Below are 15,493 nucleotides of genomic sequence, written 5' to 3' on the forward strand. Positions count from 1 at the left end.
ACTGCACACGAGCCACAGCCTCCATTCGCTTCCCATGTTTTGTGGCTGCATTTCCAGAAAACACTGGGGTCAGCATTCTTGTTGCAACTTTTTCGCCCGCAGTACTTTCTCTTTTCGGCACTTTGGTCACATTGGATGCACTTAGTCGCATTCTACGTGCAAACAGCCACAGCTGTGAACACTGGTCAGAAGTTTCTGAGCTGAGGGAAGCAGCAGCTGCAGTAGACAAAGCAACATATTTGCTGTAGAACTCGCTGCACAACATACAACCATTCAGAGAATTGTCCAAAGAGTGGTCACCGTGCGTTCTGTTCACCACGTCATCTGCTGCAGGGCGGTGTGGTCATGGAGGGGCATTTAGCTTCTCGTATAGGAGTGTGCCTGCATGAAAATATTGTGATGGAATCGTTGTGAAATGCAATGGCATTGTTTAACCAAAAAATATATTGCCATCGAAACCAGAGAGCGTTTCTCGGATTAACAAGCAATACAGAAAGAGGCATGACAAAATTTAAGGCACACAAAATTCGAACAAGTACCAGTTTTAAGGTATGAAGCCAAGTGTCGGAAAACATTTTTTAAAAAGTAATAATCACTAGAGATTATTAGCCTACAATATAAAACACACCTTATAGGCACATGTGACCATTTTAAAGCAAGGCCTAATTTTTGTAATTTTTCATAATTAAAAATGTCAGTAAAAAGGGCCTTACGCCAACGATCCTAACTCAAGGTCCGCTCATGAAAAAGATTCATTTTTTGGAGGGACATGAAAAAAAGCATTGGCCTGTGCGATGAACCAAAACAAATGAGATCTGAGGAATATCAAAAACATAGTGATTAAATAACCAAAAGCAGTATGCACTAGCACTAGGGGCACCTTCGTAAAACAGGCAGCCATATTAAATCTTTTGGACACGATTTACTTATTGAGGTTCATTGCACGCCAACTAACTACATAAGAAAGCGTGCCAAGTTTTAATGAAAAATGTTTATTGTCAAAAAAGTTAGGACTGTTCGCGTACGAAAAAATACCAGAAATTCAAGTTCTGAGAAAATCAACAAAAAAGATTGGAAACAGGGGCAGCGCTTACACAAGCTGATTACCAGCGCTATAATTCTCAGTATTTGTTGCCAGTTCCATCGTGGACCTTACTACTCTGTGCCCTTGCTCGAGCGGCAACTCTGAAATTTTTTTCAAGCTAGTACTGCTGCAGCGGTGCCATGACGGGACGCTTTCGCGGTGCGGTGCTGATCATTGGTGAGGCAAGCTTCTATTGTGTGGAGGCCTGGATCGATCCGAATTTGCTTAAAACTATCAAATGTGCTTCTGTTGTCATTATTGAAATGACACACAGCGTGAAACAAAGCAAATTTGATGGTTTACAGGCTCACGTACGTGCCATTGAGTGTGAACAACACATGGAACGTTCTAGCTTCCAACCAGAAAGCAACGAAGGTGCTGCTGAAGCGTCTCCGCTCAACCGACCTCGCTAAACGACTATGATGCTCCCGTGCTTGAGTGTGTGTGCGTTTTTCTTTTTTGTTACTCTTTTTTCTTCCTTACCATTCTATCCCCCCTTACGCCTTCCCCAGTGCAGGGTAGGAAACGAAAAACTTCTGGTTAACCTCCCTGCCTTTCACTTAACCTTTCTCTCTCTCTCTCTCTCTGTACCATGTTACGTGTTATACCTGGTGAGAAATTTATGACATTTACGAAGAAAAATTATGTGTTGACAATGCTTTTAGAGAATTATTACATGTTCGCACTTGATATCAATGCTAAGTAACCAACAAAATACAATATATAGATCTATGCTTGATTGACAGAAAACTGGCACTTTCAGTTTCGGTTACGTAGGTGATGGGTGGTCTCACATTTTTGCTTGTATCTTTTGAAAAGAATTTGCATAAACAGAAACATTGTGCAGCAATATTTAACATTACCAAAAAACAAAAAATGGCATTTTGAAAAAATAATCGCTTTTTTCACTTGGCCTCATACCTTAAGCAATGTTGAAGTTTGAAATAGTGGGAAATAACTGAGCAGGGAATGCCAGGAGAGCCCACGTTACGGCAAGAGAACATGTCTTCAAGGCAGCAACTTTGATCACAAATGTTGCTCACCAACGTTGAAAGCAGTCTTGCAGAGCCGCAGATTTCCTAAATGTTGCACAAATGTGATTTCCCAACATTCAATTAGTTTTTCAGGAAAACATTGAAAAGTTTTGTCACTCCTCTTGAAAATACTATTCCTAGTACAGAAATTGCAGCCTCACAAGGGTCATTCAAACAAGTCTATCAAAGCTAATGCTGCTGGCACAACAGACACTTTGGGTCAGACAGCAGACAACACATATTCAATAGCCTTTTTGTGCGTGTGAATTTTCTTCCCACTCTAAACACTTTATTCCCACCTAGTAGAACCTGTCCCCCACAATAGTAGTAAAGCACAGGTGCTTTCGAAGCTCTTCATCTAAACACTGCTTTTTTTCTTATTTCTGCATATGTTACAAAAAATTATTAGTTAAACTCGCATGCAATTAAAAGAAGTCATATTATCTTACGCCAAGAAAGTCAATAGCAAGCTCAGTTTATAAGCACATTATTTTTTTCAAATCCCTGATCAGACTAATCTGGCTGAAGTTATTTTCTTGTGCCCGTGTTCATTCAATGCAAAATCTTTTTGAGTTCATTTATGAGTATCACTCATGAATGTCATCTCAACAGCCATTTAGAAGAATCTTTCAATCACGCAAGCCTAAACTTGTTTGGAACAATTTTACAAAATTATGGGAAGTGTAAATTTGAGGGCTTGTTTTCTTTGTTAGACACAATATTAATGAAGGCTAACATACAATGATGCCAAGGAATCATTGACATCATTGTCTGTTAGTTTTCATTACCATGGTGTCTTTACAAAATTATGTAACATAAAACTAGAAAAACAAACAGGTTGTTGATAGGACATGAAGCAACTTCTCAAGAGACAATGAATATTGCATTTCCTAAGCTGTCTCAGGCAGTTTTTTTTTGTTCATCTGTACATTAAGCAACTTGTAATGCACTCTTGCATACAGATGGACATAAAGTGAATGGGTCACTTTTGTAATACAGCAGCACTAGGTTCCCAGCATTGGTGCACATGACAGTGGTGTGCTATCTGAAATACATACCAGGTATAGTGAAAAGGTCAGGATATGGTGATTCGTCATGCAGCTTCTGTATTTCCACTTTTGTCTGTGGCACAAACATTGTCCTTGAGTGCCTTGCAGCCTGGGTGTCCACAGCTCCTCGTTGCATATGAAAGTCTATGTCTTCTAGAGCTGAGGGTTGAACATTTCGCTTCGTGCCTGCGTTCCAGGCTGCCGTTTGGTCGGTGCATGTCTTTGTTGTCAACCCTCTACAAACCGCCATGCCAATTTTCCATAATATGGCTCCCACATGGCTACAAACTTTACCTTCTCCAGCCATACAAGTGCAGCCAGCAGTGATGACCTCGCCATAAATTTTGGCACAAATTCACGCAGCACGGGGCGTGCCACTGAGAGCTTGTGATAGAGAAACTTCTCCTTTGACGTAGCTAAGCTCTTGGTCTATACGGTGGACCAACAGCTTGCCGACCCAACCGCTCTGTAGATAATTGTAGGATTCCAGCGACCTGTAATTTTTCACGACCTGCAGGTCGCATGCTTTGGAATTCAATAGGTAAAATATGTCAGGGCTCTCACAGCAGGCCACTCCCGCATGCCGTCCAGCCATTCATTCACCATGTTAGGGTGCTCATGGCTCCTTCCATCTGGAAAAAAATTAACAGAAGGGTTATTGGTTTCTTCGGATGGGTAACAATTAGCGTGAATATATTATTTTTCACAGAAAGTGGAAAATAATAAAGGCAGGAAGAGCAAAGGCACCTCATGTAATTGCAGGTTTTATTTGCGACCACGTAATTGTAGGTACACGAGTATTTTCACATTTCGCCCTCACGAACATGCGATCGGCGTGATCGATAACTGAACCCGTGTCTACGAGCTCAGCGCGACAGCTTACCTCCTAAGATACAACGACTGCTCACAACGATAAATCATAGCATAATGCTCGCACGAAAACAATGGACGGCGATTTTGCTCGATCCGCATCTATACATTTACGATCCGTCCATCGAGATTGCAGACAGTCGCATGCCTCCCTTAGGCACTGAGCTCAGCTATTGCGATCCGAATTGTAGGAGCCAAACGCAGTTAATCATTTTTGATGGCAACAAAAAACTCTGACCGCGGATCTCGGCCTCATGCGACAGCATATCGCGGCGTGTCAATAGCGATGTTTCTCGATTAGCTTCAATATACCGCTGACTTTTACCACGTTGAAAAAATCACAGCATATCCACGGAGTAAATGATGATGAGTGGGCGAAGCTGCGGAGGTTCATCGGTAAACCGTGAATCTTCCGTGAATTCTGCCCAGTACATCATCACCGACGTGAGATCGGGCACGTTTATGCTAAAGGTTCGATGAGTTAACGACTTGCAGCTCATTTTAATTTTACATGTACGCTGTGAATTTTCATTGTTTAGAAAACCATTGCTTTAAAAACATCTGGCGTTCTTTCGTTTTGCTTTTAGAAAACATCTGGCGTCTTTCGTTGGTTTATTTCATCAATCAACGGCGTTTTGAACAAAATTTTTATTGTTTAATCACGCACAGGAGAAATCTCACCAGGCATTACCTTGGAGGTAAACAATGGCTGCTAATGGGAATGAGAGACAGAAGAAGTCGGCTTTTAGCTAACACTTACATTTCTACTTCTACTAACGTTTCCTACTGGAACATGCCAATGGCTGCTAATGGGGAATGAGAGACAGAAGAATTCGGCTTTTAGTTAACGCGCACGCTGCGAATTTTTTATTATTCAACAACGCACAGGAAAAATCTCCCACCGACACCACTTTGGAGGTCAAGATCTGGTACTAGCGTTACGACTGGTTACGCACTACTACGACTACGAGGGACGAACGGGTGCCGCCTTAAGGAGCTTCGCCCCTAAAACAGCACAAGCACGATGTCAATAAAGTACAGCTACAGCGAACTGTTGTCACGCAGAAACTGCGAGCGCTCGCCTTCAAGTGCAGCGTAACTGCGCTGCAACATTTACTGCAGCTAGATGAACAATTTTCTGGCAACGGCACGGGTATGCAGCGTTGTAGTAGTAGCATTTGACGAGCAATAAGTGCAGTTTCATCTTACTCGCTGTGATAATTCTCACTATAACGTTGTCGTGAACATTAACGCGGTGACATAAATTAGAAACATGTTGAGTGATCTTACCTCCTAAGTCGACGGGCTCCTTAGACGCACCACCAGCCACCGGAATGTGAAGACGGCCGTACAGCGCGCACAGTTCATACACAAATCGCAAAACACTCGATGCCGACCATCTTGTCAGTGAGGAAAGCTCAGAGAGTCACAAAAGAAGTGAACTAACGTCTCCGCAAAGCTTACACACAACTAAAACAAAAGTTTGATGACACACGATTCGACGAATGTATGCGTCTCGGGGGAAAGACCGAAGAGCAAACAGCCCAAGATGGCGCCGCCGCCAGAGTCGCTAGCGGTGAACTATCTGGCAATATGGCGGCGTCCAAGAGCGCCTCAGTGGAAAGGTGTATAAATACGCAGGATTGAGACGGTCGACGGAAACCGTAACCTCCCCTGCCCTTGATGATCAGGAGGAAGTATTCAGGTGTGCGGTTGAGTACCCTAAACGGGTCATCACGTGGGGGCTGTAGGGGCATCGTGTCGCACAAAACCGTGGATGCAGTTTTGTACGTCATACACACGACGGGATGTTTGCCGTTGTCGGGGGAGGAAGTACGGTACGCATAGCGTTGCACAGACGGCATGCATAGTCGGAAACGTCTGCAGGTACCGTAGGTGAGTCACTGAAGAATTCGACAGAAACTCGAAGACTGGTGCCAAATGTCAGCTCGGCGGCGCTTATGGAGGAGTCACTACAAGATACGAACAATGTTGAGTCAAATTGGCGACCACGGTCAGTCGTAATGGTTAAAGGGACACCATAGCGGCTAATACACAGAGTGACGAGTGGTCGATCTGTCGACTCCACAGTTATGTTTTGATGAGGTGTCGCTTCAGTCGATCTTGTGAACCTGTCAATGCAGGTTAACAAGTGAAGTAGAGATGGTCCCCGCATGGAGGAAGGGGACCCACAAAATCGACGTGTAGGTGGATGAAGCGAGCGTCCGTTGAAGGGGACGTGCCAATAGGGGTCGCAGTGTGGCGATGCACTTTAGACTGTCTGAGGCACGCGTCTGACCAACGACGAACGTCAATACTCCGCCACACGTAAGGAGAAGGGACGAGTCGCGCGAATGTCAGGGTGAGACAAAGAACGTAGGGCATCAAAGACTGCTCGACGGAATGGGAGAAGCATGTTCGGACGAGGACGCCCTGTCGACATATCAAAAAACGAGGGGCACGTCACAGTCAGGCTTCAAGACATCAGCCAAGACGAGAGTTGTGTGGCGCTTGTGCAGCAGCGGGAGCTCCTCGTCATTTCTCTGGGCGGCAGCCATGGCTGTGAAGTCGATGCTCGTTCGGCCGTATTCTGGTCCACTGATAGCGGCGTGAGAAAGCGCATCGGCAACGGCATTGGCTTTTCCACTGACGTGGCGCATGTCGCTTCTGTATTCAGAGATGAAGGTGAGCTGTCAGATTGGTGCGGAGGAAGTGTTGGTGGACGTGAAAGTGGATGTCAGTGGTTCATGATCCGTAAGAACGGGAAAGGTGCGTCCCTCGAGGAAATATTGAAAGTGCTTGAGAGCCAAGTAGATGGTGAGCAGCTCTCAGCCGAAGGTGCTGTAGCGGCGCTTGGGAGGGCCAAGCTTCTTCGAAAAGAAGGCTATGGGCTGCCAAGTGGCAGCAAGGGACTGCTGCTAGACTGCGCCGATAGCAGTGTCAGATGCGTCTACCATGACGGATGCTCGTGCGTCGCATTTAAGGTGGGCGAGGAGCGTTACGCGGCAATGGCTTCTTTAATGTCCCAGATGTGCGCTCAGCCTCATCGTTCCAGCTTAGCCGAGTACTTGGTGTCTTGAGGCCCGTGAGAAGGTTGTTGAGAGGCTGCAGTATATCGGCGCAGCGAGGATTGAAGCAACATTGTGTGAAATGTATTTGCGTTGAGGGTTTAACACGGCGTACTCAGAGAATTCAGCTGTAGTGCGCCGCAGCAGTGACATCGTCTCAACATCTCAACATGCTGCTGGCGCGCGATAAACCACGCGAGCAACGCACGGTTCATGTTCCTACAACGTTCAAACCACGAAAACACACGCGCTGGCAAAGAACGAGCACTGAAAACACCCCAAAGAAATGCTCGCCGAAAGCTTCAGCGTAAAAAATGCTGCGCACATCCACCGAGGATTGAATGCTAGAAGCTACCGTCTATGTTACTGAAATGCTAGACTTCTTCACCAACCGACGTTGATAAGGTGTGTTTGTTTATTCCGGGCATATCAGTTGCACTGTAGAGCACCGTCACGTCGACGGAAATACTAGATGGTGCTCACTTTTTCCAATTTCGCTCAATAGCTAATCAGCGCGCACCAAAGGCGATACTTTCGCGATAGTTTAAGAATACGGCCCCTGGCTGGGGGACTTGTTCTTTTTTATCTATTAGCGTCCATTTTATCCACGTCACATTCGTGACGGCAATACGTCACTAAAGTCTTCGCGGACCCCGGCATAAAGCACTTTCGTGTTAATAAATCAATTTGGAAAAGTAGAAAAACAGGAGTAAAGATTGATTCTATAACCCAAATCCCGTTGAACCTTTAAGAAATTCCTGGAAGGCATCGGCAACCTTCCCGTAACTGTATCCAAGGGACGCGGCGGCTGCATTTTCGATGGAGGCGAAAATGTTTGAGGCCCGTGTACCTAGCTTTAGGTGCACGTTAAAGAACCCCAGGTGGTCGAAATTTCCGGAGCCCTCCACTAAGGCGTCTCCCATAATCATACCGTGGTTTTGGGACGTGAAACCCCAGACATTCTTCTTCTTCTTCTTCTTCTTCTTCTTCTTCTTCTTCTTCTTCTTATTATTATTATTATTATTATTATTATTATTATTATTATTATTATTATTATTATTATTATTATTATTATTATGTATCCAAGGGACGAAGCTCACTTGGGACCCTTCTTGAGCAGTCTCTGATGGAGTCTGGAGCTCCCTCGTCGCCGAGCACCACGATTTTCTCCTCCTGAACTGGCCTTCTTTTCCTGGAAGCCAGGCCAGGGCGTACTGCATTCTACAGTTGTTCCGCGGTTCTGTCAGCGGTGAAGCACCACTCTTGAAACCGTCGGCGCCCCGGCCGTGTCCCTGTATAGCCACACGCAGGAAGTCCTTGAACATGCAGCTTTGACGCCACCACTCCGAGTTGGCGATCTTCGCCACTCTCGTGGCGTGGCCTCTTGACGAAGCGAAGAATCCGCACAACGACTGAGCCCCAGGAGGGGTCATGTCGTAGCGCACATGCCACGGTAGCACTCTTGCCTTGCACACACACACAGCGATAATTGAAGCCACATATGCGGGGTTAGATAGATGAACATTGTTGACGACACTGAAGCCCGATGAACTAGAAATCACGTTCAGTAGCACTGATAGTTTAGCGAGTTGGTAAGGGTTCATGATTATGAAACGGCGCAAGGAAAGGACACGCAACACTGACAATGAAGAAGGCACGAAGACAAGCGCAGGACTCTCAACCAATCTTTATTCACTTCGACGCACACTTTTGTAGCGTTAGCTACACTTGCCTAGCCGGAGCCGATTTCGCGTGGATGGTCATGAGCCGTGCTGCGCATTCGCGAGAATCAATGACCTCACACAGCTGGGTCACCGGAGCTGGCATCTCACGCGCTCTCCGCCACCTCCGCGCGCGGCTCGTAACATTTGAGAGGAGTGACGTCGTAGCCATGGACACAGTGGCGCCGGCGCGCGCGCAGCTATTCGCCTTTGCTGTGCAGTCGTCGTCTGACACTTGGCTGGGGCCGCTTGATATCGCCTCTGACTGACGCTTGCAGGTGGGTAACGCCATGGAGAAGGAGAGCGCAAATGCTGCTCGACGGCGCAGAAGAGCCAAGAAGCTTATCTCATGGGATCCCGAAGTAGTTGCCTGGCAATTAGCGGTTAAGCGTACGAAGAATGAACAGAAGAAGGCTAATAATCCTAGACAATCTGGAATGCTAAGAATATTAAGCTGAACCTTTGCTAACGCTACGTATAACCTGGCGTAGCCGAGCTAAGCCACTGCAAATTTTTATACCCGCACGTGGTCACACACAGCATGAAAAACACGAAGGAAACAAAAGATATCAAGTATGCGTATTCAAATACAAAATTTCTTTTTTCTGCTCGGCGACAGAGGGAAGGGAATACATGAATTCTTATTATGTATGTGCAAAGCCTCGATTATCTCACGAGTTGCCATTTCATGATTCCTGACGATTATGCTCGTTTTGCTAAAATGAGGAGCGCACCCACACTCCTTGCAATGCGCAGCTAAATGCGATAGTCCCTTAGCGCGAGTGTTTGCCTCGTGTTCTTTTTATCTAACGTTGACGGATCTTCCGATCTGCCCTATGTATACAGAGCAGTGTTGCGGAGTTGCCACTCCAGAATTGGAATGAATGCGGAATCATTCCACATTTTCGCGGCCCAGGAATGGAATGGGGACAACGCTTGGAGGAATGGAATGGGAATGGAATTACGTCTTTTTACGAGAATAAACACGTTTTTGTCTGCGCGCTGTTTTTCAAACTTCAAACATTAAGTCAGAGCCTCGAATTTAACAATAAAGCAGTATTTTTAGAATGGCTTGGCTGATTACAAGCACGGTACATTTAAAAGCAACGCGCCTAATACAATTATGTCATTATATAGACCGTGTTGCTCCGAAGTTTGTCTATATATTCTTCGCGTAACCGCGGTTCTATGCCGTTGGAATCCGTCGTGTGGAACTACGGCGGCGGCATACCCCCCATCTTGTGATTTTTTTCCCTCAGCTGCACCCCAGCCGCCTGCTGTCTCCCCACCCTTCACTTTTTTGTTTTATTGCGATAGCAATTATATGGACAGTTTCCACGGGTTTTTGCCGTGGCCGTTGCCGTTGCCGTCACCGTCGCCGTCCTGTCCTTCCGGTATGAAGTCTAAATTGATAAGATCCCCCCGCCCATTGCATGTTCTACCACGGGTAAAAGCGCGCGAGCGGGGGCGACGAACGCGGCCGAAGCAGAGATCAAACGAGCCGGCCCATTTCCGTAGCTCGGAGGGTACATGCGATAACATCACCCCGCTCGGGAGGCCTGCCGTCGAAGCAGACAGGAAGCGCCCCGCCCGTCTTTAACGACCATGAAAAGACACGAGGTGGGGGCGGGAGGTGAGGGGATTGTCGCGTGAGCAGACACTTTGAACTTTGAATCTAAGGGCGCGGTCGCAATCTCTGGCGCGCGCGCTATCTCGAAAGCCATCACAGCGGGCGGCTCGTATACCATTCTACGTGCTGTGCTCTCAGCGCGCAGTGACTATGCGGACAGCATCTCTCCCTAGAGCGGCCGTATTCTCTTACACCAGCGTTTTGTAGTTACGCGAGATGGGATACAAAACAGTTAGCTGCCAGCCTCACTTCGTGTAACACTACAATTTGTTGCTATCGCATCCATTGCTTCGCCCTTGCGGTGAAACTGCGACTTTTTTGCTTGTGTCGCCATCGGCGACTCGGACACATATTTGAAAAAGCACTGCTCTAAGTTGTGATGCGTATTGACGCTGGCGCGATGCTTGTGTTCACTGCAAGCTTCCGTGTACCAGCTTGCGCGCCGTCTCACCTCATACTCCCCCCCCCCACCCTTTTGCAATACTGTCCCCCCTGTGTAGACACATGGGCGCATTTGCCCGAAACTGTCGGCGAAGGTCTGTCAGCGCAGCAAACAGTCGTACACGATGAACTGTGTGCCCTCCCCCTCCGTACAGAGTGAGAGAGAATAAACTTTTGAAAGCATTGGTTCGGAAAGCCAGCAGAGGCAGGAGAGCCCACGTAACCATGGCGACGTACTTTTGCAGTTCTTAATGCATCTGATGACATCAGCTTTATGAGGCGTTCATTCTTAACTCGATAAAACTATCAAGATGCCTTTTCTAGGTTGAGGAATTACAGGAATGGAGTTGAACTGCACGGTCATTCCAGGAGTGGGAATTGGCGAAGTTTTTTCATTCCGAGGAATTGAAAGGAATGCAATAGCGGCAAGTTCCAATTCCCTGGAATGGAATTGGAATAGAATGAAGGGGCCCATTCCGCAACACTGATACAGAGTCACACGACAAGAGGAGCTTGTACATTATACCTGTGGCACAGTGAGTGGCTGGGCTCCTGTGGTTCACACCACATCCTACCTTCTTTCTCTCATCCTTTTCTTTTGCCTTCTTACTGGCGCGTGCGCACATTCCTCCCAGCTGATTAGGCACGCAAAAAACTACTTGGGCACCAAACCGGCCTGCTACGTTCTTCAATCCATGATACATTTTATGTACGTACGGTACGACGTCAAATTTCTTGTTACTTCCCAGGTTTTTTCCTTTCTTCTCCCCCTTCTGTTCAGACTTTAATGCTCTGATTATCTTTTCACGTGATCTGGTCACTACATGTTCCCAATGTACTCACCAATTTACTAGGCGCTGAAAAAACAACGTTTATGTCACACCTTTCAGCGATATTCATTTTATGGGAGAACTTATGGATGTATGGGATGGCGGTAAAATTTCTTCAGATGCTTCAGATGTGTCATCGATAAAAACTAAAAAAAATCACAGCATATTCACGGAGTGAATGATGATGAGTGGGCGAAGCTGCGGAGGTTCATCGGTAAACCGTGAATCTTCCGTGAATTCTGCCCAGTACATCATCACCGACGTGAGATCGGGCGCGTTCATACGTAAGGTTCGATGAGAGTTATGACGACTTGCAGCTCACTTTAATTTTACATGTACGCTGTGAATTTTCATTGTTTAATCACGCACAGGAGAAATCGCACACACGCACTACCTTGGAGGTCAAAATCCAGTGCCTATATATACGGGTTGGTCAGTGAACGGTTGTGCAGCGCGAGCGGTCGGTTTTTTCAATCAAGACGCTGCCGCGACGCTGCCTCGCGACGCTGCCTGCGTCGGCGCCGCTGCGCCGCGAGGCAAGATAGGGGGGGGGGGACCGTAGGAGAGGAGAAAGAGGGGGAAGCGTAGGAGAGGAGAGGGCCATACATATCACGTACTGTCGCAGCGCATTGTCTTTAGGGAGCTTTAATGTGTGCGCGCCCCCTCCGTTTTTAAGGCTGGTTATGGGAGAGGGGAATGGGAGAGGGGAAGGGGAGAGGGCGAGTGGAGAGGGAAAGGGAGAGGAGTAGAGGACATGGGGGAATGGTGAGGGGGAGTGGAGAGGAGGTGTGTGGAGAGGGTATGCGCATGCGCAGTAAGGGTGGTCATGCCGCACACCACCACCACCACCGGACAGATACTGCCGCTTACTGCCGGCTGCCGGGAGATACGCCGGACAACGGAGACGTGACAAGGTTAGACTAAGAGGAGCTACGCCCTAAAAAATCATCAACGCACCTAAATGCTTCCACAACATTATACTCTTGCAGGTGCTCTGATATGTCCCTGTCCAGTTCTGCTAGAAAGAGCAAAACACCTTTACCATTACTTAAAATTGGTGCTAAGCAAGAGCCTGTGCATACTTCTCGTTTTTGCAAGTACAGGATACCATTGTATTTTATGAAAGTTGACGACAAGATAAATATAAGTAATCCTAAACAATTGTCAACAGACCTACTCACTTCTGTGCTAAATCTAATGGCACCGTACACATCGATGCATTTTCCAATACATGTTAATACTGCTGATTGTGGCATAGAATAATAGAGATCTTTATTATCAGTATAAAACGCTTTGAACCCTATGTTTTTTCGATCTCTTACAAAACTTAAAACCTGCGCTGAACTCTTCGCCAGGAAGAGGTCATTTATGTGAAGCAAATTTAATTTTTCTCGCAGGCACACAACAACAGATTTTTGCCTCATGCCCTCCTTGGACACTCTGAACGGTGCATATGCGTTTCTGCGCTGAAGAATGCATCCGGACTGTCACTCTGATTTTTAACACGAAAGTGTTTTATGCCGGGGTCCACCACGGCTCCACTGACGTATTTCCGTCACGGATATGACGTTGTAAAATATAAAGACTAACAGTGGGCAAGGAAAAAGTTCCCTCACCGAGAATCGAACTTACGACCCCTCGCTCCACAGCTCGCAGCGCGAAACGATTCGGCCACGGACGGCACGTTCTTCGCAATGCTAACGGTGAGCTATTTATATACACCATTTGCTGGTGGCTGTACTCAGAGATCTGTGTTACAGCATGTTTTCGTTATCACTAGCGAGATGGCGCGAATGGCTCGAAGAGCGCGCTTGAAAGGTCGTCGCCGTTGTCGTCGAAAGGTCGTCTACCGGGCGTGGTCGCTTTTGCGTGCGCTTATCTCATGATCGCCGTGGTTTGTACGTCTCGCGTTGAGAGCACGAAGGTGACTTGGCTCACTACAGCGGCCGCTTTTGCGAAAGGAGCATGGTGCTCACGCAGAATTAAGTTACAAATGTGACAGTTAGTTCGCTCTCATCCTGTGTATGTTCGTTCCGTGCGTCATTTCTGCTTGAGCAGTGCGTTGCATGTTTCGAGCTGCTTGCCGTTCTTCGCGTGGAATTACAATTTGCTGCTGTAGCATTCATTCCTTCGCCCTTGGGGCGAAAGAATGCGCAACAAACGCTCAACTACGTCTGTGAAGACACGTTTCACTTTTGTGTTATACCGATTACTATGACAGAGGGATCAGCCATGTTTTTTTCGGATGCTGCTCAGAACATCGTCAAAGAACTCATATTTTTACACAGCTCACGTGCTTTTGCTCTCACTTTTGCTACTGAAATGTCATTCTTTTGGCTTAAAACTGTTGTAATAGCACTTTAACCTTCTCTTTAAATTCCTAATGCGAAAAAAAAAAAAACGGCAAGGCCTCCTTCCTTGACAACTAGAAGTACACTCAGAGCATGCTGCATCAAGTGCGTTTCCACACGTTTTATTGGCAAATGAAGGCCAGGAGGCTTACATAATTTCAAGGCGTCTACACCTTCGTTGATGATCGTGGTGGCTTGGTCCTCGGGAGCACCCCTTGAGACTTGGTGCACAATTGACAAAAGTTCAGGCTTCTGGGTTTGCACAGCAACCTTTGGCCCAAATCACAATACTTCACGCACATAGTCCGGGAGGCAGACGCTTTCCGCCACACGCAAGTCGCGCTCGCTTTGTCCACCCAGTCACGTAACCGTCGTGGTTGAGGATTCCAGTGGCATTCCCCGCCAGACGAAGACGCTTTCGAAATTGCATCTCCGCTGTGTATGCCCTGTGCAAATGGGGTCCTAGATAGGTTCTGAAAAGCCGCACCTGTCGCAGCCATTCTGAGCGCTGAATTTCCAGGTTCCATGCCCACCCGAAGCAGTGCACACTCCGAAGAGTGCTTGAAATCTTCGGGTAAATTTTTGGATGTGGGCGCGAAAAGACAAGGACGAAGGGAAGAAAGGCACACACACTGGCGCTGAGTTCTACAATGAAAAAGCGTGCGTTCAACAATGAAAAAAGCTCAGGTTGGTGGAGCGGTCGGTGCGCCCAAGCTGACGTGAGAGGTTGCCGATGTGAACAAGGTCGGTCATTGAAGTTGCGAGTGTTTCGTAATTCCAGACACAAGTCCGCTACTTGGGATGCGAGCTCTTTTACCGTTTCTCGAGGGAAATGTTCTTCGGAAACCGGGGAAGTACGGGCGGAGTTTATTACTGCCGCAACAACGTCCATCGTGTCGTCAGCCAGGTCCGCGAGCTCCGACAGGGTCTTGTGCTGCTGAGCTGTGACGAGAGCCATTCGCACGTTAGTTGGAAGACGCTGTAGAAACAGCTCACGTAATATGGCTGTGTCAAACAAGCCCAGCTGGTCCCCAGTCAGGTGCTGCAGGTGACGTAGGAACTTGGTGGGACGTCCGTCAGCGAGCTCTTCGCTGTTCAGGAGTTGCTGAATGCGCCATTGTGCAGACGGAACGAGTCAGCGAAGAAGTGTCTGTTTGACCATCGTATATGGAGTTTCACCAAGGGGTTGCACGAAGATGTTGCTTATCTCGGCGATTGCCTGTAGCAGCAACGCTTCAAGGAGTAGCTCATTCTTGCGAACTTCTGACGTGACGCGGTGAATGCGGAACTAGTTCTCAGCTTGAGTAAACCATAACGTGGGATCGGCAAGCCACAGCTGTGGCAGCGTTATGGTGGTAGGAGCTCCAACAAGACTCGAAGAGGGTATCTGGTCGGTTGCAGTTGCAGTAGTGTTG

Source organism: Rhipicephalus sanguineus, chromosome 5, assembly GCF_013339695.2.
Source record: "Rhipicephalus sanguineus isolate Rsan-2018 chromosome 5, BIME_Rsan_1.4, whole genome shotgun sequence".
Taxonomy (NCBI): Eukaryota; Metazoa; Arthropoda; class Arachnida; order Ixodida; family Ixodidae; genus Rhipicephalus; species Rhipicephalus sanguineus.